The sequence below is a fragment of the Rattus norvegicus genome, chromosome 6 (assembly GCF_036323735.1).
Source record: "Rattus norvegicus strain BN/NHsdMcwi chromosome 6, GRCr8, whole genome shotgun sequence".
Taxonomy (NCBI): domain Eukaryota; kingdom Metazoa; phylum Chordata; class Mammalia; order Rodentia; family Muridae; genus Rattus; species Rattus norvegicus.
The window spans coordinates 43,492,086-43,519,892 of record NC_086024.1 but is presented as its reverse complement, the minus strand read 5'-3'; positions in this window follow the sequence as shown (position 1 = coordinate 43,519,892).

The window sequence follows — 27,807 nt, the reverse complement described above, 5'->3', positions numbered from 1 at the left end:
ACGCTGGGAGCCTCTGAATCTTCTGTAATTATATTTGGTCAATTACAATTCCAGAGTTCCTCAAAATTTAAGTCGCCAGCTACTGCCACTGCAGTGGTGTCCAGTTTGAAGAGTTGCTTTACATTTCATTTGGATTGAAACTATAATTATAACAATTCAACTTTTAATTTGTTCAAATGTTCAAAATTTACTTAGTGTATGATTCATATAATGGAAATGGGACATTTAAAGATGCATCAGTTGGCTTTGTGACTAAATTTTTAGGCTTCTAAATTATCTTGATTACACACATGTGTATATGCATCTAAATATATGGTGTGTGTGTGTGTGTGGTGCATAGTATATTTTTTATGCAGCATATACACAGGAGTAAGAGTATCTGCATATACAGAGAAGGAAGCTGAGTATCTTCTATTGATATCCACATTCTTCCCTTCAGACAGGCTCCATTATCAAACTGAAAGCTCTCCATTTAGTAAGAATTGCTGGCCACTTAGCTCTCTGGATTTGTCTGTCTCCACACTCACTCTAAGTCTAGATGCCACACATTAACTGGCATGAAAAGTTTTGTTTATGCGTGTGATGATTTGAACTCAGATTTTAATGCTTGTAGAACAAATACTCTTACCTACCAAGCCATCTCCCCAACATGATTAATACCTAGAATGTAAATCATTCCTTAATATTTTCATGCAACATATTGCATTAATTCTTCAGACATTACAAAACCTGTATAAATAATGTGCTGTAAATATTAACACAACTAATGCACAAGAACACTAATGATCAGAAAACCTATAGGATTCTTATCTAGATTAATAATTACTAATTTTATACAATGTAGCATTCATGCAAATATGAAACTTTATTCTCAGCTATTGGGACACAGACATCCAGGTTATAGATTCCTGTGCCAAAATTGCCCAGCAAATGATGACTCTTCATTGTGTGCAGAACTCGCATAAGAATATGTATAGTCCATTCCCAGAGTGTCAACCAAAATTTCTATTTGTCATTTCCAAACGCCTGCCTCATAACCACTCTTCCATCAACACATACACTTGAAAACGGACTTGCAGTTAGAGAAAGATTATATTGAACGATTTCCTTAATATAAAAGTTTCTTTCACTCTTATAATTTTCTGCTTATTGCTTGAGCTAGAGAATAATAAATGCTTGATTACTTGTTCTTTTATGGCTGCAAGGATTGTCTGTTTCTACAAAACAGGGCTATTTGTATATTGCATTTTACAAAAGATTAGATCTATCACCTCATTACCTGGGAGTATGCCTCCATATATAATGTTTATCCCACAATCTTTCTTCTATCCTACCTACTTCAATTATCTCCCTCCCAGTCTTATTGCTTGGCATCTATTGCCTGAATTACTAAGCCATGAAATGTTCTTTTTTATATAACTCAATCTCTGACATTTCCAAATCTTCCTTGTGAGAGGTACCAAGATGGAGCACCTCCTTTCTTTAAAGAATTAATAAGACATGTGCTCCTAATTGCAGCCGTTTTTTTGCTAATTAGAATGCATGTGATATAGATAGTGTTTGAATTGACTGTGGAAATATTCATGAGCTTTAAATTTTATGCTTTAGAAATTACTCTATTATTTGCTTATTCAAATATATACAAATATATGGAGTCCTGTTACACAAAACAATGAAGGTGGAAAACTAATTTACTTGTTTTTTGCTGTTTGGGATATTCTTCCATAGTGGTCTAATCTGTGATTATAATACATTAAAATTATTTCTGAATTTTACTAATTTTCCTTAAATTTCATTTATCTTTGACACTAAACAATTAATCGTGAAAGCAATAACTCACAGTTTTTACAAAATTGAAAATGAAGCTCAGTGCATGTATCCCTTATTGGTGTATAAAATGGAAAAATTATTTTTACAAACCAACTGTAACTCCATCCATGAACAAAGACATTGTGTGTGTGTGTGTGTGTGTGTGTGTGTGTGTGTGTGTGTGTGTGTGTGTCTTGCTCATGGAGGTCAGAAGCTGGTATGGGATCCCTGGGACCTAGAGTCTCAGATGGTTATAAGCTGCAAGGTATGCTGGGAATAGGACTAGGAACCCCTGGAAGAGAAGCATGCATTCTGAACAATCTCTCAAGTAATTGACCTTTTATCATTCTATGTAACTTTACAAAGGTCTGGTAGGTGGTAGACAAATGCTAAGAAATGCAAAAGGAAATGTTTGTTTTCAATAAACGCCCTAGTACAGATAAATATGCACACATTTATCTTAAGTGATACTAAAATCCAACTATTCAAAAGCAAATAAACAAAAAGGATGCATTTTACCTGCAAAGTTTTTACTGGTTAAACGTTAACACATTATTCCAATATTTAAGAAGCTGCAGCAGTGCACATCACAGGGAACTATATGTCTTCTGATTTATTTCCTGATTCATGTTACTTTATAACATGCTTCCTATGGCTCCCTGGCATGTGACAGAATAGAGTAAAACTGTTCCATTTTTATCTCCACTCCAAGAGAATTATTTATAAGGAAAGGCCAGAAATAGAGTTTCTAAAACTTCCTAACTCCCACTGTCTGCTATAGCTTGTAAACAACTGAGAAGACAGAATTCTCTAACATGCAGTGCTACCAGAAAACATTGGCCAAACAGAACTGGCAACTTATCTGGGGCCCTCGAGAGAATAGTTATTCAAGCAAATCACATCACTAGACACACAGACACACAGACACACAGATCTACATCCTGGATCGGCTTCCCTGCAGTGTAACATTGTGTGTAACAGTGCAAAGAGACCTTTTTTGAATTGGATGCTATTTGTGGAGAAACTTTATACATCAAATATAGGTGTTGCCAAGGATGGTAATCTTCAGTGCTTAACCATCATCACTATGTTTACCTACATGAGGACACCACCATGGGGTCTCAATGTCCTCTCTCGAACTTGAAATAAGTGAAATATCATAATCCTTGTCTAGGAGACTCTGAATTTTGTTTTTATAGAGATCTATTGCACGCTGTAGCATTAGCCAGCTTGACGAGATAAGCCCATGAGTACAACAGCAGCACAGATGTTATGAGTAACTAATTGATATCAAAATACACTTAAGACTCACTACACAAAATGAAACTTATGCCTAGTGCTGCAAATTGTAAATATGTCCCAGAACTAATAACTGGGAGCTCCTCGGCCCTGAAGGAGTACCACTACTATTATTTTGACAAATTGACAAAGTATGAAATAGCCCTCTAAATATTCAGCTCCATCGTCATAGATAACTTCAACTCTCAGTCCTCAAATCACATTTTACTGAGAACTGCAGTTGGTACAGAGACTCATAAAGAGTCAAAGTACAAAGAGTATGAGGTGTGGTGCACTCAGTCACCTGTTTCCTCTCTCTGAGAATCAACAAACATGGGAAGAGAGTTGGGAGGATTGTGGAAGCCAGAGCTCAGGGAAGACCACTATAGAAGAATGTTGTGTGATTGTGACAGAGCCATTGCACACGTGAACTCAAACCAACTTCAGTTGTCTGTACAAGTTGTCTGTGTAACTTCACAAAGTTAGGGAATACTTCATCGTGGATGAAGGAGTGTCCCAAGAGGTCCACACACTAGTAAGAACCTTTTGGCAGTTGATTATGGCTATGAGGAAGAGTCAATTTGTTTCAAGGAAGTTTTCCATACTCCATTGGATGGCCACACACCCATGTCCATAAGAGGCATCACTAAATGGACTCAGTGGCTAAAAGGACGCAAAGGCTAAAAGGTTAGACAGTGGGAAGGCAAATCCAGGAATAACTGCATAGTGTGAATAGGGGGGCTTATGCTCAAACTTCATTGCATACATGGAGAGAATTCTGAATGAATAAAAATATTAATTTAAAGAAATTAAAAGAACTATTCTCCAGGAAATAAGACTGTGGGGGCCTTTCTCTCTCTTACCCTTTCTAGATTCTCTAGATTTTCTGTCTCAGATAATGTGGAAACATACAGCAAAGAATATAGTGTTGGGGTCCAGACTCGACACAGGATTGGAGTTTTCAACTGGAAGCAGGCATATCTGGAAAGCACATAATAAACACACACAGGCAACTTTTTGGAGTACAAACTGACAGACAATTTTTAAGGCTTAAAGTTGCTCTCTCTTTCTCTCTCTCTCTCTCTCTCTCTCTCTCTCTCTCTCTCTCTTTCTCTCTCTCCCTTCTTTGTCATAGCTTGAAGCTATATGTACTTTCACTCTCTCTTTGGTCTGGGGGTTGTACTCTTTTGTTCACTCCCTTTCTCACACTCAGAGACTCACACACTCACTCTGTGTGTTATTCTTCCACATACACTCTCTCTGCATATACTCTCTCACTCATTCCCTGTCGCACTCATTCCACACTCCCTATCTACATGCAACTCACATTCTCTCTTCACTCACTCTCTCTATACCATACATCCACTCATTCGACACTCTTTCATATTCTCAACACTCTTGCCTTTAACTTGCCCCAGTCTTTACTGATAATTCAAAAGCAGGTAGAAAAAAAAAGACATCGTATATTCATTGCCCAAATCAAATTCAAAAGAATAACCACATCCCACAAAGAATCAAGAATTACAATTGTTCTCCAAAGTTTCAAGCTTCCCCTATTCACAGGCCTGTGGCCCAAATAATAATAATGGCAAACTTATCATTATTTAAACTTTTACTTTGGACTTATTATACTTCAGAGTTCAGAACCCATTTGTCAGCTAATTGCATTTTCCTGTGAAGCTGTAATGATAAATGACATGGGCAAAGCTGTCAAGCAGTGGCCAGAAAGAGTTAAGTTAACCCTTAACTCAGTAGTTCTCCTAGCTTTCTGTTCCTTTACATTGCACACAATGACTCTCCTAAGAGTCCCAGTGTTTTGACCTAGATTTACTAATATATAATTTTATGCATTCTCTACTTGCTCATCCAAGAACCACTCTAAAGTATTATATGAAACTTATTTCATAACTTAAATAGTGATTTTCCTTTCTGAATTAAAATATACTGTGTTTATATTTCCTTATTCCATTTTTCCTTTATTCCAACATTATGTATCTCAAACTAATGTCTTTTATGATTCCAGTAAATTCCTTCACTTTCTGGTAATGGACTCTGTCTGACTGTAGCAGTACATGACTTTGTTTCATTTTCTAATATTTCTAAACATAATTTCTTCAAATTTCTTTGCAAGTCAAATATTAATCTGGAACTAACATTGGGCGGTTATTACATTGTTTCCAAGATGAGAACACACAGCTTGCACCTGGGCCACCAGGACCGTGCTATGCTGTGCCCCTATGCCTTAATTTTTAATTGTTTAAGAATCGTTGCATCAAGGAACATCTAGTTTCACAGAATTCACCAGAGCAGAAGGAGAAGGGAGTAGGAAAGTCAAATAGAATAGAATAATTATGCACACCAAGGCCAACAGAAAAGCAGTCATGCACAAATGAAATCTATACAGCCATTGTCCAGGGCTAAGATTAGGAGAAATGGGAACAAAATTTTTTTCTTATGAAGAGCTGCCACAGGCTACTGAGATGTCTCCATTCTGGGCTACTGCGGGCAGTCCCTTATTTCTAATGGTAGGCACCCTGAAGGGATATGTCTCCTGCTTCCCAGGGTCCTAGATGCCATCCTATATTACAAGGAGCTACTGTGGGCTTCTGAGATATCTCCATCCTGTTCTGCTGTGGGCAGTCTCTGTCATGGTATGCTGTCCCCAGCAATATAGGACTTCAAAAATATTTTAATAGAGACAAGTAAAAACACTGGATCTGAGCAGAAAGACACAGCCTACTTACTCCAACTACCATACCCGTAAGTTATCATCCGCAAGTGAACAAAGCCCAAGCACAAAGGTGCTCCAGAGAACTGGGACAAAGCACAGTGGCCTGAGCATAATACTCAATTGTTGTTAGTTGAGAAGCTAATGCTCTAAAAATACATGCCATTCTATGTAAAATTATATGTAGCAGACAGGTCATGTGCTACAAAGTCTTCACTGTGCAAATGACCCCAAAGCCCCCACTAGGTACCAGGGAGTTTTCTTCCTTTTGTTTAGAGTTTGACACTTGGGTTACTGAACTTCCATAAGAGTCTGGCCACTTGTTCCTTTAGAGATATGTCCTTCTCTAATGAAGTGTGCCTGCTTTTACTACTATCCAGATGTCTGTCCACTTGCTGTTCTAGATCCAGGAAGCTCTTCTGACATTGTTTCCAAGGAGATGAACAGAAAATCACAACCAGGATATGAGGATAGTGGATGGTCTTGATGTCTTTACAGTTAACATTATGTATGGCATCCTATAGGTAAAATAAGTATTAAATTGAGACTAGTGCAATAGCCAGATTAACTTGACTCCATATACTGTAGCTCATTTACATGCAGGTATCATATATATGTAATATATGATATATATGTATATATTCATATAATATATATCTACAATGGTGGATATTTGTGTATAATATATAATTATATACTGTATGTATGTGAGTATATGTTTTTATACTTTAGATAAAAATATCAGAGGAAATTCAAACAACATACACAAGGCAATGCATTGAATATCAGTTGCATTCATTATTATAAAATAAAAACAAACAAACAAAAAAACCCACCGCGATCAAAAGCAATGTATAGAAGTGTGAGTCAAGTTTGGTTTAGGGTTCTAGCTGAAGGGTTAATTCTAGCATGGTGAAGCAGGTCAACAGGTTGCTACATCAGGAATCTGGTAGAATTTATCTTTAACCACACACAGCAGACAGAAAGCAACCTAGAAATGGAGTCAGGGCATAAAGAGTCAGAGCCCAACTCCAGCAATGTACATTATCCAGAAAGCTCCACATCCTAATGGCTCCAAAACCTTCCAAACAGCAACAAATAAGATAACCAAGTGTTCAGATGCCTGAGATTTGGGGGACTTTTTCTCTTTACACATTTGAAGAGGAAAATAACTATCAGAGCCACATTCAGAAATGTGGGGATTATCAGAGAGGGGATTTTAATTAATATAATTAAAGTTTGAAGGTTCCAACTAGAAAACATTCAAGCACAGGTGGGTAATACAAAGAGCTGGAACTTTTGTAGGAGAGTCAAACTGAAATAAAATATATTACAACAAAAAGTAGGCATGCTATTGATGGACGGAGCCACATTCATAACATGGTGCAGAGGGAACCAATGAACCACATAATGAGTACTTGGTTTCTGCACAGTGAAACACAAATGGATGTGAGATGGAGAACTGTGGGGTGATTTCCAAAGGTGTGAGTTAGGCATAATTACAACATCAGGTATTTGGAATATGGAGTGAGGAAACAGTCAACACCATTATGGCTGAGGTTTCCAACATGAATAAGCCACTTACAATAAGTCACATTTCTAATATACTCAGAAAACAACCAGTTGTTATTGGACTTGGTGCTTTCTGAGCATCCATTTGGGAAAGTGATAGAATTATTGCTTGATGTATTGCTTTGGGATACTAACTATTACAGACCATCCCTCCAAGCCTTGTTTACACACTGATGCTCCAAGCTAATAAAATATTCCGGAAGTTCATACTAGCTAAATATTTTTATTAATAACTTTACTTATTTGCATTTCAAATTGTATCTCCCTTCCAAGTTTCTTCTCCACAAACCTCCTCTTCCATCCCCTTCCCCTTTGCCTCTATGAGGGTGCTACTCCATCCACTCACCCACCTCCACCTCATTGCTCTAGCATCCCCCTATGCTGGGCATCAAGCCTCCACAGGAACTAGGTCCTCACCTCCCACTGATGCCAGATAAGGCCATCCTGTCTACATAGGTTGCTCCATGGATCCCTCCATGTATACTCTTTACTTGGTAGTTTAGCCCCACGGAGTTCTGGGTGGTCTGGTTAGTTGTTATTGTTCTTCCTATGGGGTGGCAATCCTCTTCAGTCCCTTCAGTCCTTCCTAAGCAAATATTTTAAAAATTTTATTTTTGACTATGTGTATATGTCAGTGTTGGTCAGAGGATATACACATGTGAGTACAATAGCCCACCGAAGCCTGAATATACCATCAAGTCTATTGGCGCAATAGTTATAGGCAACTATGAATCCTCTGATATGGGAATCCAACTATAATCCTATATGGGAGCATTACATGCCTTTTACCAGTAATACACTCCTCCAGCCTCCTAGTGAAATATATTTTATCCTTTTCTATCATATTTTTATAATTCTCACCTGAATCCTTTTGACTCTCATATTAAATTTGATCTAATAGTGTATATCCTTTAATATTTGGTTTTCTTAAAGTTCTTGTTTTGCTTTGGATTGTATCCAAAGAATCAACATCTAAACCTCCAAGTAGATTAATGTTGTCTGCTGTTCAATAGTCATTGCTGTATTAGCAAAAACGCATTCAATTTCTATATTCACTTTCAGATTTATGATCTCTTTGAATGCTCAAAAGTTGATAAGGCACATAGCCAAGGTTTTATGAGGATTTATAACACTATATTTCATTAAATATATATCTGAAGCTAGCATTTTAATAGAGAGGAAGAGGCTTTTAAATTTTGAAATATAGTAATATAGTGGCTCAAAAGGAGAAATGAATATGAAGTTTGAATATATTTAAAATTTCAATTGAATACATGGAGAGCAGTAGGAATAAATTCCTTTCTTAAGCACTAAAGAGCTATGTTTGTTAGTTTGAACTTGAGAGATTTATCTTTGTAGAATGATCTATATTGTGGCTAGCAAGGGGAAGACATGGTATGAAAAAGTTGAAAGTGAAATAAAAGAAAAGGATAAGAATGAGAAAATAAAGAATAATATGGAGCTGGTTCAGATTCAGGCATGGTTGCAGTAGGGTGCCTGGTGACTGAGAAGGGCCACTATTTTTAAAATCTGGAAACATCGGGTCAATTGATTCCCTGAGATTTATTATAAATCATAAGAAATAACTCACATTGCAGGCTTTGAATGACCCAAGAGGGCTATTGGAGGAGTGTAGAATAGGAATGAATACTATACATTTTGTTATCTTGGTATCATAACTAATAACTTATTAGAATACACATAATCCACTGAGTACAAATTGCAAGGACAGATAAATGAAGCCTGTTTCAGACTGATAATGTATTATTGGCCATCAGATAGAGATATCATTTAGACTTTCATTTCTCCCTATTTTTCCTAGCACATATATATATATATATATATGTATATATATGTTTAGAGGAGAATTTCCTATTAATATACATGCATGTATGTGTGTATGTGTGTATGTGTGTGTGTGTGAGAGAGAATTGTCATTACAAACCAAATTTATGAATGCATAATAACTGTTAAATGACTTTGTAGTTTTAAGTTTGCTACAAAAAGAATGATTGTATTTTATGACAAATGGAAAAACATTTGGAAAAAATTCTATTTTTACTAAGAATGTAGTACAGCATTTAAAAATAACAGATGATTCACTAATTTAATCATACAGTAACACATAAATGCTAAAAAATAAAAATATAAACTTTACCTTGTTAGACATTTGCTCCCTTTTTGCAAGAAAAGTTATTATTAGATTATGTTTACAAGTACTTTGGCTGCATGCTATGTTGTTGCTATGTATCATTTCCTACATCATATGAAATTAGTTCCTGCTAATGTCCAAAGGAGTTTGGATCCTCTAGAACTGGACTTGGTTGGGAGACACCATGTGGTGTTGGGAATGGAACCTTGGTCCTCTGCAAGAGCAACAAGTGCTCTTAACCACTGAGATAACTCTCTAGCTCCCTTCTCTTATGAAAGTTTTGAGTAAGCAAATCATTAGTGAAACTATTTCTTTTTTTAATCTTTATTAACTTGAGTATTTCTTATTTGCATTTCAATTGTTATTCCCCTTCCCGGTTTCACAGCCAACATCCCCCTAACCCCTCCTCATCCCCTTCTATATGGGCTTCCCTTCCCAATCCTCTCCCCATTACCACCCTCCCTCCAACAATCACGTTCACTGGGGATTCAGTCTTGGTAGGACCAAGGGCTTCCCCTTCCACTGGTGCTCTTACTAGGCTATTCATTGCTACCTATGAGGTTGGAGCCTAGGGTCAGTCCATGTATAGTCTTTGGGTAGTGGCTTAGTCCCTGGAAGCTCTGGTTGGTTGGCACTGTTGTTCATATGGGGTCTTGAGCCCCTTCAAGCTCTTCCATTCCTTTCTCTGATTCCTTCAACGGGGGTCCTGTTCTCAGTTCAGTGGTTTGCTGCTGGCATTCACCTATGTATTTGCTGTATTCTGGCTATGTCTCTCAGGAGAGATCTACATCTGGTTCCTGTCAGCCTGCACTTCTTTGCTTCATCCATCTTATCTAATTTGGTGGCTATATATGTGTGGGCCACATGTGGGGCAGGCTCTGAGTGGGTGTTCCTTCTGCCTCTTTTCTAAACTTTGCCTCCTTATTCCTTGCTAAGGGTATTCTTGTTCCCCTTTTAAAGAAGGAGTGAAGCATCTGCATTTTGGTCATCCTTCTTGAGTAGTGAAACTATTTCTAGGGGAAATTTGTTGCTGCCATTATTCTCATTATATTACATGTTTAAGAAATTTAAAATAAATGCTCATTTTATAGCTAATTGCCATCTATATAACAGAAAATTCTTCCATAGAGCCAAATCAGTATCTGTTTAATTTTGCTGTTGGACACAGGCAAGGGGTTTACAATTCACATGGTGGGTGCTGATCTAGAAGGTGGGTAGCTGATGTCATGTCCCATAGCTATCTCTCCTTGACATGTTGTCCTACCCACATATTAGGACATATTCAGTGTCCCTATCATCTTTCTCCTCTACTGTTGTTAATGAGGAAGCACAAGATACAATTATTAAAGATGACGTGCTTATGGAAAACCCACCTTGAATTAAAACTAAAAAGAGAAAAGGCTGACAAAAAGGTAGGATATTCACCAGCTTTGGTATTCTTTTACCAACTGTATCTCACCAGCATTTAGCACACTTTATCTTGCTACATGTTAGAAAATTATGCTAATTAACACACAAGTGCACACAGCTGAACATTCATTTGCCTTTCTGAAGGCTTTAGATAACAATTATCTAAGGCTATAGATTGCTATAGCCTGGACAGTCTTTTAATAACACACAAATGATCAATGTTCTTACTTAGGAATCATTTCTAACTGAACCACATAAGAAGTATCATTTCAAATTCAATACTTTCCTTTTGCAAAACCCCACGAAATTTCCATGCCCAGTTCTGCCAAACAGGAACATTTTATGTTTTATTTTATTTCATCTTGTTTTAAGCTCGGTGGGTTAGAATTTGTTAGCTCATTGGATTGTAAAAAATATCACTGTAGAAAACCATTATTGAAGTGCTTTGTCATTGAAGCATAGATTTTGACATCCCTTAGGATTATCCAGCCTGTGGTTTTATATGTAGGCCCACTGGAGCCCTGTCTATTTGTTCTGCTGACAAGCCACCGACTCTAAACTTTTAAAGAATTGAGCTATGCTTAACGCCTTCTCCTCAGTTCCTAAAGTGAAATGAAATATTTAGAGACGGTCTCAGTATTAGGAAGCAGCAACGGTTGTCACTGGAAGCTACTGTGTTTCCAAGCCATGAGGTATGCAGCTTATGAAATTCACAGCTTGATAGGGTCCTATTCTGTAGACAACCTGTAGCACTGATGGCATCTCTAAAGCCCATGGCATTGATGGACCAGCCTGAGGAGTCCTTTTGTATCCTGGTAGAACCCTGTGTGGGAATATTGACTCTTATGTGAGAATGAAAACATATGATAGGTTCATGGGACTTTTTATGAGGCAGAAATCCTGACTAGAAGCAAGAAGTGGTTGGTTTTTGTAGTAAGTCACAGCAAGATGGCTGAGTGCTGAGGAGTCAATGAAATTAGTCTGCAGGAAAGAGTTGAGCAGTATGCATTATGAGGGGGGGTGGGGGAAGCAATTGTTTCTGAACTGTCCCATCTGTCACCTGAAAGAATGATGGTAATTTACAAAGAAGGCTTTAGTCAATTAGACCTTGAAAAGGTATTTGTGCATCTGACTTGGAAAACAAAGAATCCATGCAACAAAAACAACAATGAATTTCCTTTTCTACTCATTTTGACAGTATTATGGCTTTTATGGGTTGTCAATACGATCAACTCTATTCACAATCTGTTTTGTAATTCCTTTCCAGTTTTTAACTCTGCTACAGTCTCCAGAAGATGAATACTTAAAAGGCCACTTTTTTGTTTCTAAACCATTCTTTAAATCTCCAAGTTTATTATGTCATAAAATCCCATAAGGAGTCATACTACTGAAATAGAGATCACTCAGAGACAACACCTGAATTCTCAAAATGAAATATTATGTCGTTTTTTCATCTTTATTAACTTGAGTATTCTTATTTACATTTTGATTATTATGTCATTTTAATAGTAGAGTATTTTAATGATATTAAAAATTCATCATTAGAGAGACTATTATAGACAATTCAATTTTGGTGTATACATGTTTCATAATTCATCTTGTTTTTGTATGTGTGTGTGCACACATGCACTTGTGTGTGTGTTTGTGTGCGTGTGTGTGCATATGTGTTTGTGTTACTGCAGATATGTTCATAGTATGGTATGCATGTTGAGTTCAGAAGACAGCTTTCTGATGTTGGTCGATCTTCTACCCTGCACTCAAGAAGTCAAACTTGGGTCATCAGGCTTACAGAGCAAGTTCTTTCATCTCAAATCATCAGTCTAGCCTGATATACATACTCTGTTCTAAAGCTAGAACAAAGAGAAAGTAAGCATATTTACAATAACCGTAAACCAATGGTAAATGTCAGGTGCTTGGGAAGGTTTGGAAGACAAGAGAAGGAATTCCATTTTCTACTATAGGTAGATGCTATTGCTTTAAGGTTGGGCAAAGAGGATACACTGTGCTAATAATAATTGGGAGATAATCATCTTTGTGAAAATTAGGAAATAATATACTGATTGTTCTAAGCCCAAACGAATATTCTAACAATTGGTAATAGTATTGGGCTGTTGGTAAGAAATTAGTTACATCTTTTTGATTAGCTATAGTGAGGTGGAACACGAGAGCAGGAAGAGGATAAGAAACATGAAAAAAGGAAGAATGAGACAAAGTGAATGTTTGAGTTATAATGTGGACTAGATTACTAGAGCTAAAAAATAATGTTGTAGAATTATAAGATTTCATTTTCCAGGCAAATTTTCTTAAGACAAACTTCTTAAGATATTTGAGCCTGGAAATGATTGGATCAGATATAATTTTATAAGCATAAAAGAAGCAGAATTGAGGAAAATGGAAACAATACATGAAAATATAAATGGAAATTACAGCTGGGAGAAAGATACTGAGGATGACTTGAATCAACTACATGTGGGGAGCCTTGAAGTATAAATTATATTTCCAAGCAAGTATTCGCCCATGCCAGAAAACATCAAATACAAGAAAAGCAAATGCTAATAGTTTCCATTTCAAAACTAATATGCATTCAATGATTTCATATGCATGTATGGCTACCATGCCTAATGAAATCAGTATTAGGTTGACTCAGCTGAAATTCTTCATTTCTGTAGGTCAGATGCCATTAAACAGAGTAAATGTGATATCCTTCTGCATAGTATAATATGTTACCTGTCACATGAAATCAGGGAAATGGGTCAGACAAAGTGACCAATCATAAGAAGAATATTAAGTGGTGGGTATTCTCATAAAAGTGTCAAAATTCCAAGTCATATGTAGTGATGCCATAAGGCAGCATGCGCCTGCACCAACAGATCACATAGACACAGTGGATACACACAATTATCAATAAATCAAATGAAATCAAATGTCTTTTGGGGTATCTTTCTTGTGATAGGCAAGCCATAACACAACAGACAGCAGAAACTAGCCCAGAGAGGAAGTCACTAGTTTTCCCAAAACATCTGGCAAATGTTGTTCTTCAGTATGTCCAACACCCTTTTCGGCTGAAAGAAGATCATCCACTTCCTAGTCTATCATTATTTACTTATTTCCTCAGAGAGTTTGGAGACTGGTTCTTGTCATTCTTTCAGTAAATACATTTTATGACCCGCTTATCTATGGATTGAATATCCATTACATTTAAATCCAACTATTGAAGTCCTGAATCCCAGTGTGAGTAGATGGGACTAGAGATTTCTAAAAGGCAGTAAGAGACAAAAGTGGAGAATTTCCATTCTAATGGGTAGGCAAGCTTAAGGGAAGACGAAAGTGGTCTGTTTTCCTTTTAAGGTTGTGCATCATTAAAGGATCGTGTCAGAATATGGAAAACGTAGTTATCTGAAAGCCAGAACTAAAATCTTCACCAGAACCTAGTCACTGCGACTCATGCTTATGGGATTCTAGTGTCTGAAATTTCCAGAATTGAAAGGAATGATATGGAAGAGTAAGTAGTAGGGGAACATGGAAAAGAGGATGAGGAAAGAACAAAGTCCTGTTTTCTGATTTACCTGGTCTGCACTATTTTGCATGTTGACCATAGCAGCCTATGATATAACCTCAGGAAAGGCAAATAAACATGAAAATATAAATATTACTTCTCTCATAAGGTGACTCAGTCTGGATATCCTGATCAGTGCTGAAAAACTATCCTGCTGTTTCTCAGGGACTCTGTTCATTTTCATCCCTCTGAAGTATTCCTATCCTGCATTAATCAAAGAATAATTAATTTTACATTGCTGTTAACTTTAAATCCGTCTCCTTGAGATATGGAGATGGATCAGTGGGTAAACACTTTCCTTCAAACATGAGGCCTTGTGTTTGCACCTCCAGAACCCATGCAGCCAACACTAGGCATAGCAGTGCACACATGTCTTCACAGTGCTGTTATGGTGAGATCAAAGACAGAAGCAAGAGAATCTCTGCACACTCCACGACTAGCTTACCTGCTGTGTGTTGCCCTGAACAATGAAGACCTACTATCTCAAACAAGGTAAAAGACAGATGCAAACTCCTAAGGTTATACTCTGATGTCCAAATGTATAGTGTGTGATATACATGTCCATATTCACACACTAACATATACACATCATGCACATGCTTACACACCAAAAAACCCAATATATACATCATGTAAATGCATACACAAACACAAAAGCTCACATTTTCTTGGAAGTGCTGTCTTAGAATCAGAAAACATTTTACTTTGCTATCCTTATGAAGGGGATCAATTTAATGCTTTCTATACCCCCAGGCATTTTGTTCTGAGGGGCTGCACATACCTATAATTCCATCATGATAGAATGACAAGAATAGCTTCATGGACTTCTGAAGTTTCTGGGATTTCTGAATGACATAGGCACAGTTCTGTCTTAGAAGATACTCTACGTAGGCTCTTAGAAAGTGCGATAGTTTAGATGAGAATGGACTCCATTAGGCTCATCTATTTAAATATTTGATCACTGTTTGGTGAAACTCTTTGGGAAGGATTGATTATTAGGTGTGGATTTGTAAGAGGAGGTGTGTCACAGGGGGGTAGGTTATGATATTTCAAAAGACTCATGTGATTCTAGTTTAACTCTATCTGCCTCCTGGTTGTTAATCAAGATGTAAGCTCTCAGCTGTTCATTCACTTCACCATCATGGATTTTGACTCTCTGGAAGCGTATATCAAATGAAATGCTTTCTTTGGTAAGTTGTGTCGGTCAGGGTATGTTATTATTGCAACAATAGAACAGTAACTAAAATGGTGCCACAATATAAGAGCTGGGCAGGATTCTGAAACTTTCAGCTACCACTCCACTCTCCAGGAAAGGCTGGGGATAACATTAATGTTTTGTTGTGGGTTTGTGTGTGTGTGTGTGTGTGTGTGTGTGTGAGAGAGAGAGAGAGAGAGAGAGAGAGAGAGAGAGAGAGAGAGAGAAAGGAGAGGAGAGAGGAGAGAGAAGAGAGGGTAGAGAACAGAGGGCAGAGGGCAGAGGACAGAGTGAGAGTGAGAGGGACAGGGACAGGAACAGGGACAAGGACCAGGAAAGGGAAAGGGAGAGGGAGGGAGAGGAGAGGAGAGGCCTCTTTGCAGATCTTTAAACTAAGAAGTTCAGAGAAAATCTGAGATCACATATGATTCCATGTGGCAGAAAAGATGTACATCTCAGCCCTGTGTGTATACAGCATCTATCATGATGGGACTCTTCCAGACATATTTTCACGTATGTCTCTATTGGCTTGTTTATTTATGTTCTTTATAACACACCGTTAACATTCGTTATGTGTTTCATGTGTTCTGTGATGAGTTATAGTAGATTATCCTCCATGAAACCTAAGTCAGGGGAAACATGTAGTCAAATTAAATATATTTCTCTGCCCTGTGACTCTCCTATACTAGCACCTAAAACACCCTCCCAAAAGGAAAAATGTAAAGGATCTAGCTTAACTAAATTTCCACAAGCAGTCTCTATTTTGAAATTATGTGCAGTCAAAAGATATATATTTAATATTTAATGACTTGTAAAATGAAACCTTAATACTCATTTGGCTTTAGGTAAACAGGAATACTCTACTCTTAGTGATGACTGTGGAAATTCTGCATACTGCACATGGAAAACAAGTTATAAAACACTGCAGGTTTATCAGGTGATAAAGATCTGTAATACTCCAAACTAAGAGATATAATATTCTTATGATTAATTGCCTCCATCTTGTCAGATCGTTTCATAACATCTCATTGCCTAGATATTTTGACACTATTTTATATTATTGACTTTGACATTCTGACTTTTAGATGGTTAGATAGTTTTTACCACTATTGAATATTTAGAAAACCATAAGCCTAATTTAGGAAAGAAGTTAGTGGACAAGGCAAATCTTAATGAGGTGGAAGGAATTATATTAAAACACAACTTTAAAACGTCTGAAGTAAAAATATATGATGTTCATAGTTTTGGGTTAGAGAGGAGAGAAAAGTCAACATGCATGGAACATGTACTCTGCCTATGAACTCCCTAAGCTATTTAGAAATATACAACCTTCATAAAACTTGCAGGTTTAAGGCTGTGTAAATACTTTTAAATCATCTCTATTACATCGCTCTAGATAAGAAATTTAACATCTCAATATTTTTAATCAGTAACCAGTTGTAAATCTCCTTGCCCATCTCTGTGTACTTTTACAGACTTTTCATCCTTCCAGGCACTCTTGATACACAACAAACATATAAGCAGAACCCCCACGACTTGTGGTCAAGTGACCGATGTGGCTGATAGGCACATAGTGGCTTTGCCTATGTGTCTGGCTCCCTCTTTGTCTGTGACACTGACAGAAAATAGGAAACAGAGAAGAAAAATACCGAAGATAAAACAACAAAATACACAATGCTCATTTTTCCTACCTATTTGTGATTTACAAATATCTATAGTTGTGACTGAGCAATTTAAGCCCCACTACTCACTCTGCCTCCAAAGGGAAATAACTTTAAAATGAAAATAGTCACATAGAATCAAAGATGACATTGTGCAGAGATAGGTAGGTCCCCTGACTCACACTGACACATTGACCTCAGCCCCTCAGTGGTGGTTGGTCAGTTCCACGGACTGGTTTTGGATGACTACACACACTGAGAATCCTGCTTCATCTGATTGATTTAGTATATTATATTTCATTCCAATTCCACAATTTATATGAGTTTAGAAAGTTTTTTGAGAACAATTATGATGACTAATAAATGGAATTGTATGCCTATATACACATATAACTATTCATAAAATATATGTGACACACACATATTACGTACAAATATATATGTTTGTGCTTTTATTTTGAATTTACATTAACATAGACATTTGTATTTGATTCAGCATTTAAAGAAACAATGTAGTGGCTATTATGAATGTGTGTGTGCATTTGTGTATGTCTCATATGCCCACACATATGTGTAGATATATAGTTCCATTAATTATTATGTCTCATGGTTTAAAAAAAATAATGAGAAAGGACAAATCACATTAAATATTATATAGATTAAAAGTAATTAATTTGTAATGACTGCAGGAACCTCCACAAGCAGAGAATTACTATCAAGACAGTTTCACATGAAACCAAGCCCATCAGGATTTCTACAGATAAAGAAAATATTAATATTCACAATAAATAATAAATAGTCACATTAATATTCCTGGTAATATTTTTCCCTGGATCTGAAGACTGACACAGGTTTGTCACTTTGAATCCTATATTTATTTAATGATTGATATCTGTTCTTTCAATAGCCTCCAGGAAGTTTTGAAGACTTAATGTGAGGACAAGACATTATTAATCCTCAGATTTATAGCTTTGAAACTAAAAAGGGTATGCTTTTATTCTTTCAGTCACTGGCCATCATCCTACAGGTTGAGGATTTCAAGTGATGAGGGAGATAGTTTTCATTAGATGCATGGACTGTGAGAGCTGTCATTACTAAGACTCAGAATGATGGATGCGATCGGTTTCACGTTTTAACTGCAACTGAAAGCAGAGAGTCGGTTGGGGGGGTACATAAGGGTCGACTCAGACATGCATTTCCATGTAAGTTTTGTGAGGAAATAAGTTTGAAGGGAGTCAGTAATAAGACAACTGATTGTGGCATTTATGGACAATACATATTCTGTCTTATTTGTTTAAAAAGATAATAGTTCAAATACTCATACGGTGTTTCTGTGATTATGTTTTTAAATGAGATAAATACTAGATAAATAGGCTTTGAGTTAAGCAAATCGACTTTCTTAAGGTGAGACTCATTCAATTTTGTTGACTTTCTTGAAAAAATGTTTTAACCCCATAAATAGAAAAGATCTTTCCCCAGAATCCTTCTCTAAATCATCATTTTTTTTTTTTTGCTTCTTTTTTGCCTCTAGAGTCAAAGTATGCTACTTTGCAGGGCATCTAAAATGTAGCAAATGAGAAGCTGTGTATCCCCCAAAATAGTCATGTGCCCAAAATTTATCACTTCTACAACCAGAAATATGTAAAATGTGTGTGGCATAATGATGGAAATTAAGTTCGGAGGATTCTGACTTTACTGAGACAAGTCTATGCTTATGCTCAAGGACTTTAAGGGTTGACTGCACTCCCACTTTCCTAAAGTAGCAAACTTTACTGAACTATAGATACCTTAAGACTCCTGTCAACTGACAGCTACAACACAGCAACTTGTGAAGATTAGGGACATTTTCTCAGTAGGGCATACATGCTCAAAATTTGCATCCCGTGTGTGATGATGCTTCTCTCATAGCCAAGGGAAACTGTACTACTGTTTCAAAGTAGATTTGAGGAAGGATGCATCTGCAATATCAAGAGGCCTAAGATATCTGTGGATGGTCTAGGTCTTATCATTATGGTCAGTGGAAAACTGTCAGAAAGAGCTTAATCCAGGCAGAGTTACTCATGCTCTTCATATGTGAAGAATTAAGGTTTGAGTCACAACTACAAAGGTACAGAATCAGCTAAAGGGACAATGGAAGGCAATTGTAGCAACAGAGGTATTTTGGAAAAGCACAGACCTTGTCTTAGCAGCTGCTTGAACCATAGGACCTCCCATAGAAAAGGAAACTAGAGGTTACAAGAGTTTTTACATATTTTTATGAATTTGTATCTTTCCATATAAACTCATTTTTATCTTAGACCTTTATTTTATAATTTGCAATGAATTTGCATTTTATTTAAATATTATTGTTCATACTATTTACTAAGGAATATTTTACTATTAATGTTACTTGAGGCAAAATAGTTGACATTATATATAATCATATATTATGTTATGTCACATCATATGACATGTCATATCATATGTTACATAAAGATAAACGTATATATTGATACATATGTGTTTGTGTGTGTGTGTGTGTGTTTCTAATAGCTTATGCTTATTTGATGGCCTGATGTTTTGTGTGGGTTGTAGAGTTTATATAATCCATCTACCAGCAATAGCCAGACCTAAAATCAACTTCAGAGTGAACTCTATAGAGGATAAAATATTGAGCACATTAAATAAACCAATTTTAAAGATCATTCAGTGAATGGAACATGTCTGAATTACTCTTGTACATATCAACTCCATAGGGTTTTACTTCTTTTACTTTCCCAAGAAATACAGTTATACAGTTTTAGAGAATCCCTCCAAGGTTTTTGAGGACAAAGGAAATTCAATAGCGATCAATAGATACAAGTTAGATGTTTAAATAATTGGACACACGCTGTCAGAAAAGAATAGGTAGAACTCTTAAGTCACATTCTTGGAATGGCACATGAAGTTTAAAGCAGAGGCTCAGCTGGGTCTTGCTTCATTTTCTTGGAGCAGCTAGCCATTTGTTCTGACATATAATGCAGCGAATCAATTCTGTAGGTATTTGTGTTAGAAAGCAGACACTCAAAATACTCTTGTAGACCACAGAAGCTATGAATCATAATGAAGTCTAAAGTGCTGGTGAGGTTTTTTTTGACTTAGGGGAAAAAATAGAACAAATCATTTTACCCATTGACATAAGTCAATATTTTGTCAGACATGGCAGTTTTTACAGAACCCACTGGATAGATAACTTTGTATCTTTCCTTTAACCTGTTTCTAATGTGGGTTAGAACATTCTGGGTCATAAATTTGAAGGCTCAGATGTAAGGAAATATTTTATTGATTTTTTCACATATATGTTAGATGAAAAAACCATTCAAAAAATTAAAAGCTGCTTGACCCAAAATGTGAAGAGATGGGGAGATATATGTATAATTTTTTGTATGTTGACAAAACTGCAGAATTACAAATTTAACTCTGGGAAGAAATTTTACTTGATATGACTTCAATTTTTTAAAATATTAAAAATTAAATTCACACACATGAATGGAAATCTAATATCAGGGAGTCTGTGAAGAGATGTTTAAACTACAGTTAAAAAGAATAGTCTTATAAGATGAGATATGCTCTAGAGAAAGGAATACTGTAGTTATAAGCATTATATATATATGTATGTGTGTGTGTATATGTATCTGCAGAGAAAATTTATTACATTATTTCCATGATCAAACTGATCCTTCCATAAAATCAGTGTGCAACTCTAAAGTGAAAAAGATAAGTGTTTTCCCATTTAGGAACCTAGAAACCTTAAAGGAGGATATAGACTTAGTTTTCTAGATATATCACAGAATATTGTGGTTCAAATCATTAAGCTAAAAAATTGCTTCAGGTATAACAAATAGTGAAATTTACCATTTACATCCACTTATTTTGCTTCAGATGTAATGGGAAACATTTCTTGTGCTTGCCCACTCTGTGAACAATCACAGAGTTTTGAATTTGACATGTCCAAAGAAATATTTTTTCTTTTTCTTTTTTCTTTTGTTTATATTTTTATCTCTTTTTCATCTTTATTAACGAGTATTTCTTATTTACATTTCAATTGTTATTCCCCTTCCCGGTTTCCGGGCAAACATCGCCCTAACCCTTTCCCCTCCCTTTCTCTATAAGTGTTCCCCTCATTATCTTACCCCCATTATCGCCCTCCGCCCAACAACCACATTCACTGGGGGTTCAGTCTTGGCAGGACCAAGAGCTTCCCCTTCAACTGGTGCTCTTACTAGGCTATTCATTGCTACCTATGAGGTTGGAGTCCAGGGTCAGTCCATGTATAGTCTTTGGGTAGTGGCTTAGTCCCTTGAAGCTCTGGTTGCTTGGCATTGTTGTTCAGATGGGGTATCAAGCCCCTTCAAGCTCTTTCAGTCCTTTCTAACATTCCTTCAACGAGGGTCCCGTTCTCAGTTCAGTGGTTTATTGATGGCATTCGCCTATGTATTTGCTGTATTCTGGGTTTGTCTCTCAGGAGAGATCTACATTCACTTCCTGTTGGCCTCCACTTCTTTGCTTCATCCATCTTATCTACTTTGGTGGCTGTATATGTATGGGCCACATGTGGGGCAGGTTCTGAATGGGTGTTCCTTCTGCCTCTGTTCTAAACTTTGCCACCCTATCCCCTCCCAAGGGTATTCTTGTTCCCCTTTTAAAGAAGGAGTGAAACATTTGCATTTTGGCCATCCTTCTTGAGTTTAATGTGTTCTGGGCAACTAGGGTAATTTGAGCATTTGGACTAAAACCCACTTCTCAATCAGTGCACACCATTGGGTTACCTCAATCAGGATGATATTTGCCAGTTCAATCCATTTCCCTACGAATTTCATAAAGTCATTGTTTTTGATAGCTGAGTAATATCCCATTGTGTAGATGTACCACATATTCTGTATCCATTCCTCTGTTGAAGGGCATCAGGGTTATTTCCAGCTTATGGCTATTATATATAAGGCTGCTATGAACATAGTGGAATACGTGTCTTTGTTATATGTTGGGGCATCTTTTGGGTATATGCCCAAGAGAGGTAGAGCTGGATCCTCAGGCAGTTCAAAGTCCAATTTTCTGAGGAACCTCCAGACTGATTTCCAGAATGGTTTTACCAGTCTGCAATTCCACCAACAATGGAGGAGTGTTCCTCTTTCTCCACATCCTTGCCAGCATTTGCTGTCACCTGAGTTTTTGATCTTAGCCATTCTTACGGGTGTGAGGTGAAATCTCAGGGTTGTTTTGATTTACATTTCGCTTATGACTAAAGATGTTGAACATTTCATAAGTGTTTCTCAGCCATTCGGCATTCCTCAGCTGTGAAATCTTTTTTTTAGCTCTGAACCCCATTTTTAATAGGGTTATTGTCTCCCTGCAGTCTAACTTCTTGATTCTTTGTATATTTTGGATATAAGACCTCTATCAGTTGTAGGATTGGTAAAGATCTTTTCCCAATCTGTTGGTTGTTAGTTTGTCCTAACAAGAGTGTCCTTTGCCTTACGAAGCTTTTCACCTTTATGAGATCCCATTTGTCAATTCTTGATCTTAGAGCATAAGTCATTGGTGTTTTGTTCAGTAAATTTTCTCCAGTGCCCATGTGTTCGAGATGTTTCCCCACTTTTTCTTCTATTAGTTTGAGTGTATCTGGTTTGATTTGGAGGTCCTTGAGCCACTTGGACTTAAGCTTTGTACAGGGTGATAAGCATGGATTGATCTGCATTCTTCTACATGCTGACCTCCAGTTGAACCAACACCATTTGCTGAAAATGCTATCTTTTTTTCCATTGGATGGTTTTGGCTCCTTTGTCAAAGATCCAGTGAACATAGGTATGTGGGTTCATTTCTGGGTCTTCAATTCTGTTCCACTGGTCTATCTGTCTGTCTCTGTACCAATACCATGCAGTTTTTATCACTATTGCTCTGTAATACTGCCTGAGTTTAGGGATAGTGACTCCGCCAGAAGTCCTTTTATTGTTGAGGATAGTTTTAGCTATTCTGGGTTTTTTGTTATTCCAGATGAATTTGCAAATTGTTCTAACTCTTTGAAGAATTGGATTGGTATTTTGATAGGGATTGCATTGAATATGCAGATCGCTTTTGGTAAAATGGCCATTTTTACTATATTAATCCTGCCAATCCATGAGCATGGGAGATCTTTCCATCTTCTGAGGTCTTCTTCAATTTCTTTCTTCAGAGTCTTGAAGTTCTTACTGTACAGATCTTTCACTTGCTTGGTTAAAGTCACACCAAGGTATTTTATATTATTTGGGACTATTATGAAGGGTGTCGTTTCCCTAATTTCTTTCTCGGCTTGTTTCTCTTTTGTATAGAGGAAGGCAACTGACTTAGTTGAGTTAATTTTATACCCAGCCACTTGGCTGAAGTTGTTTATCAGCTTTAGTAGTTCTCTGGTGGAACTTTTGGGATCAGTTAAATATACTATCATGTCATCTGCAAATAGTGATGTTTTGACCTCTTCTTTTCCGATCTGTATCCCCTTGATCTCCTTTTGTTGTCTGATTGCTCTGGCTACAACTTCAAAAAGCATATTGAATAAGTAGGGAGTGAATGGGCAGCCTTGTCTAGTCCCTGATTTTAGTGGGATTACTTCAAGTTTCTCTCCATTTAGTTTAAGGTTAGCAACTGGTTTGCTGTATAAGGCTATTACTATGTTTAAGTATGGCCCTTGAATTCCTATTCTTTCCAGGACTTTTATCATGAAGGGATGTTGAATTTGGTCAAATGCTTTCTCAGCATCTAATGAAATGATCATGTGGCTTTTATTTTTCAGTTTGTTTGTATAATGGATCACGTTGATGGTTTTCCACATACTAAACCATCCCTGCATGCCTGGGATGAAGCCTACTTGATCATGGTGGATGATTGTTTTGATGTGCCCTTGGATTCGGTTTGCTAGAATTTATTGAGTATTTTTGCATCAATATTAATAAGGGAAATTGGTCTGAAGTTCTCTTTCTATGTTGTGTCTTTGTGTGGTTTAGGTATAAGAGTAATTGTGGCTTCATAGAAGGAATTTGGTAGCGTTCCTTCAGTTTCAATTTTGTGAAATAGTTTGTATAGTATTGGTATGAGGTCTTCTATGAAGGTTTGATAGAATTCTGCACTAAACCCGTCTGGACCTGGGCTCTTTTTGGTTGGGAGACCTTTAATGACTGCTTCTATTTCCTTAGGAGTTATGGGGTTGTTTAACTGGTTTATCTGTTCCTGATTTAACTTCGATACCTGGTATCTGTCTAGGAAATTGTCCATTTCCTGATGATTTTCAAATTTTGTTGAATATAGGTTTTTATAGTAAGATCTGATGATTTTTTGAATTTCCTCCGAATCTGTAGTTATGTCTCCCTTTTCATTTCTGATTTTGTTAATTTGGACGCACTCTCTGTGTCCTCTCGTTAGTCTGGCTAAGGGTTTATCTATCTTGTTGATTTTCTCAAAGAACCAACTTTTGGTTCTGTTGATTCTTTCTATGGTCCTTTTTGTTTCTACTTGGTTGATTTCAGCTCTGAGTTTGATTATTTCCTGCCTTCTACTCCTCCTGGGTGTATTTGCTTCTTTTTGTTCTAGAGCTTTTAGGTGTGCTGTCAAGCTGCTGACATATGCTCTTTCCTGTTTCTTTCTGCAGGCACTCAGCGCTATGAGTTTTCCTCTTAGCACAGCTTTCATTGTGTCCCATGAGTTTGGGTATGTTGTACCTTCATTTTCATTAAATTCTAAGAAGTCTTTTTTTTTTTTTTTGGAGCTGGGGACCGAACCCAGGGCCTTGTGGTTGCTAGGCAAGCGCTCTACCACTGAGCCCAATCTCCAACCCCCAATTCTAAGAAGTCTTTAATTTCTTTCTTTCTTTCTACCTGAGCCAGGTTATCATTGAGTAGAGCATTGTTCAATTTCTATGTATATGTGGGCATTCTTCCCTTATTGTTGTCGAAGACCAGCTTTAGCCCATTGTGGTCTGATAGGACACATGGGATTATTTCTATCTTTCTGTATCTATTGAGCCCTGTTTTATGATTGATTATATGGTCAATTTTGGAGAAATTACCATGAGGTGGTGAGAAGAAGGTATATCCTTTTCTTTTAGGATAGAATGTTCTATAAATATCTGTTAAGTCCATTGCATTCATAACTTCTGTAATTCTGTCTACGTCTCTGTGTAATTTCTGTTTCCATGATCTGTCCATTGATGAGAGTGGGATGTTGAAAACTCCTACTATTATTGTGTGAGGTGCAATGTGTGCTTTGAGCTTTAGTAAGGATTCTTTTACGTATGTAGGTGCCCTTGTATTTGGCCCATGGATATTTAGGATTGAGAGTTCATCTTGGTGGATTTTTCCTTTGATGAATATGAAGTGTCCTTCCTTATCTTTTTTGATGACTTTTAGTTGAAAATTGATTTTATTCAATATTAGAATGGCTACTCCAGCTTGCTTCTTCAGACCATTTGCTTGGAAAGTTTTTTTTCCAGCCTTTCACTCTGAGGTAGTGTCTGTCTTTGTCCATGAGGTGTGTTTCCTGTAGGCAGCAGAATGCAGGGTCCTCATTGCGTACCCAGTTTGTTAATTTATGTCTTTTTATTGGGTAGTTGAGTCCATTGATGTTGAGAAATATTAAGGATTAGTGATTATTGCTTCCTGTTATATTCGTATTTGGATGTGAGATTATGTTTGTGTGCTTTTCTTCTCTTTGTTTTGTTGCCAAGGTGATTAGTTTCTTGCTTTTTCTAGGGTGTAGTTTGCCTCCTTATGTTGGGTTTTGCCATTTATTATCCTTTGTAGGGCTGGATTTGTAGAAAGATATTGTGTAAATTTGGTTTTGTTATGGAATATCTTGGTTTCTCCATCTATGTTAATTGAGATTTTTGCAGGATACAGTAACCTGGGCTGGCATTTGTGTTCTCTTAGGGTCTGTATGACATCTGTCCAGGATCTTCTGGCTTTCATTGTCTTTGGTGAGAAGTCTGGTGAGAAGTCTTGGTGAGATGTATTCTGATAGGTCTGACTTTATATGTTAGGTAACCTTTTTCCCTTACTGCTTTTAATATTCTTTGTTTTGTGCATTTGGTGTTTTGACTGTTATGTGATGAGAAGTGTTTCTTTTCTGGTCCAATCTACTTGGAGTTCTGTAGGCTTCTTGTATGTTTATGGGCATCCCTTTCTTTAGGTTAGGAAAGTTTTCTTCTATGATTTTGTTGAAGATATTTACTGGTCCTTTGAGCTGGGAGTCTTCACTCTCTTCTATACCTATTATCCTTAGGTTTGATCTTCTCATTGTGTCCTGTATTTCCTGTATGTTTTGGACCAGTAGCTTTTTCCGTTTTACATTATCTTTGACAGTTGTGTCGATGATTTCTATGGAATCTTCTGCTCCTGAGATTCTCTCTTCTATCTCTTATATTCTGTTGGTGATGCTTGTATCTACGTCTCCTTGTCTTTTCCTTTGGTTTTCTATATCCAGGGTTGTCTCCCTTTGTGCTTTCTTCATTGCTTCTATTTCCATATTTAATTCCTTTACCTGTTTGATTTTGTTTTCCTGGAATTCTTTCAGGGATTTTTGTGATTCCTTTCTATTGGCTTCTACTTGTTTATTTATGTTTTCCTCCATTTCTCTAAGGTAGTTCTTTATGTCTTCTTGAAGTCCCCCATCATCATGATCAAATGTGATTTTAAATCTAGATCTTGCTTTTCTAGTGTGTTTGGATATTCATTGTTTGCTTTGGTGGGAGAATTGGGCTCCGATGATGCCATGTAGTCTTGGTTTCTGTTTCTTCAGTTCCTGTGCTTGCCTCTCGCCATCAGGTTGTCTCTGGTGTTACCTTGTTCTGCTATTTCTGACAATGACTAGATCGTTCTATAGACCTGTCTGTCAGGAGTGTTGTAGACCTGTTTTCCTGTTTTCTTTCAGCCAGGTATGGGACAGAGTGTTCCTTTTTCAGGCATGTAGTCTTTCCTGTCTACTGGTCTTCAGCTGTTCCTGTGGGCCTGTGTCCTGAGTCCCCCAGGCAGGTCGCTTTGTGCAGAAAAGTTGGTCTTACTTATGGTTCTGTGGCTGAAGTGGCTCCTGGGCGGCTGCTTTTTAGCTCTCCGTGAGGTTGGCAACCAGGAAGGCCTGCACCGCTTTTTCCTGGGCCTCCCATGCACCAGGGTCCCAGATGGCATTAGGTGTTTTCCTCTGGAGTCAGAAATGTGGGCAGACTGTAGTCTCTTCTGTCTTTCCAGGCATGTCTGTCCATCTGAAGGTTTAGCTCTTCCTCCCAGGGGATTTGGGTGCAGGGAATTTTTGATTGGGTCCCTTCAGATCCAGGTGGTGTCTGGACCACAGGGGACCTGCCACTTGGGTCCTGAAGAAATATTTTTTGACTTTTGTACTCTCTTTTTAAGTATTCTCTTTAATCTGACTACAGAACTTAAAGTTGTAAACTGACTTATTCATTTGTTT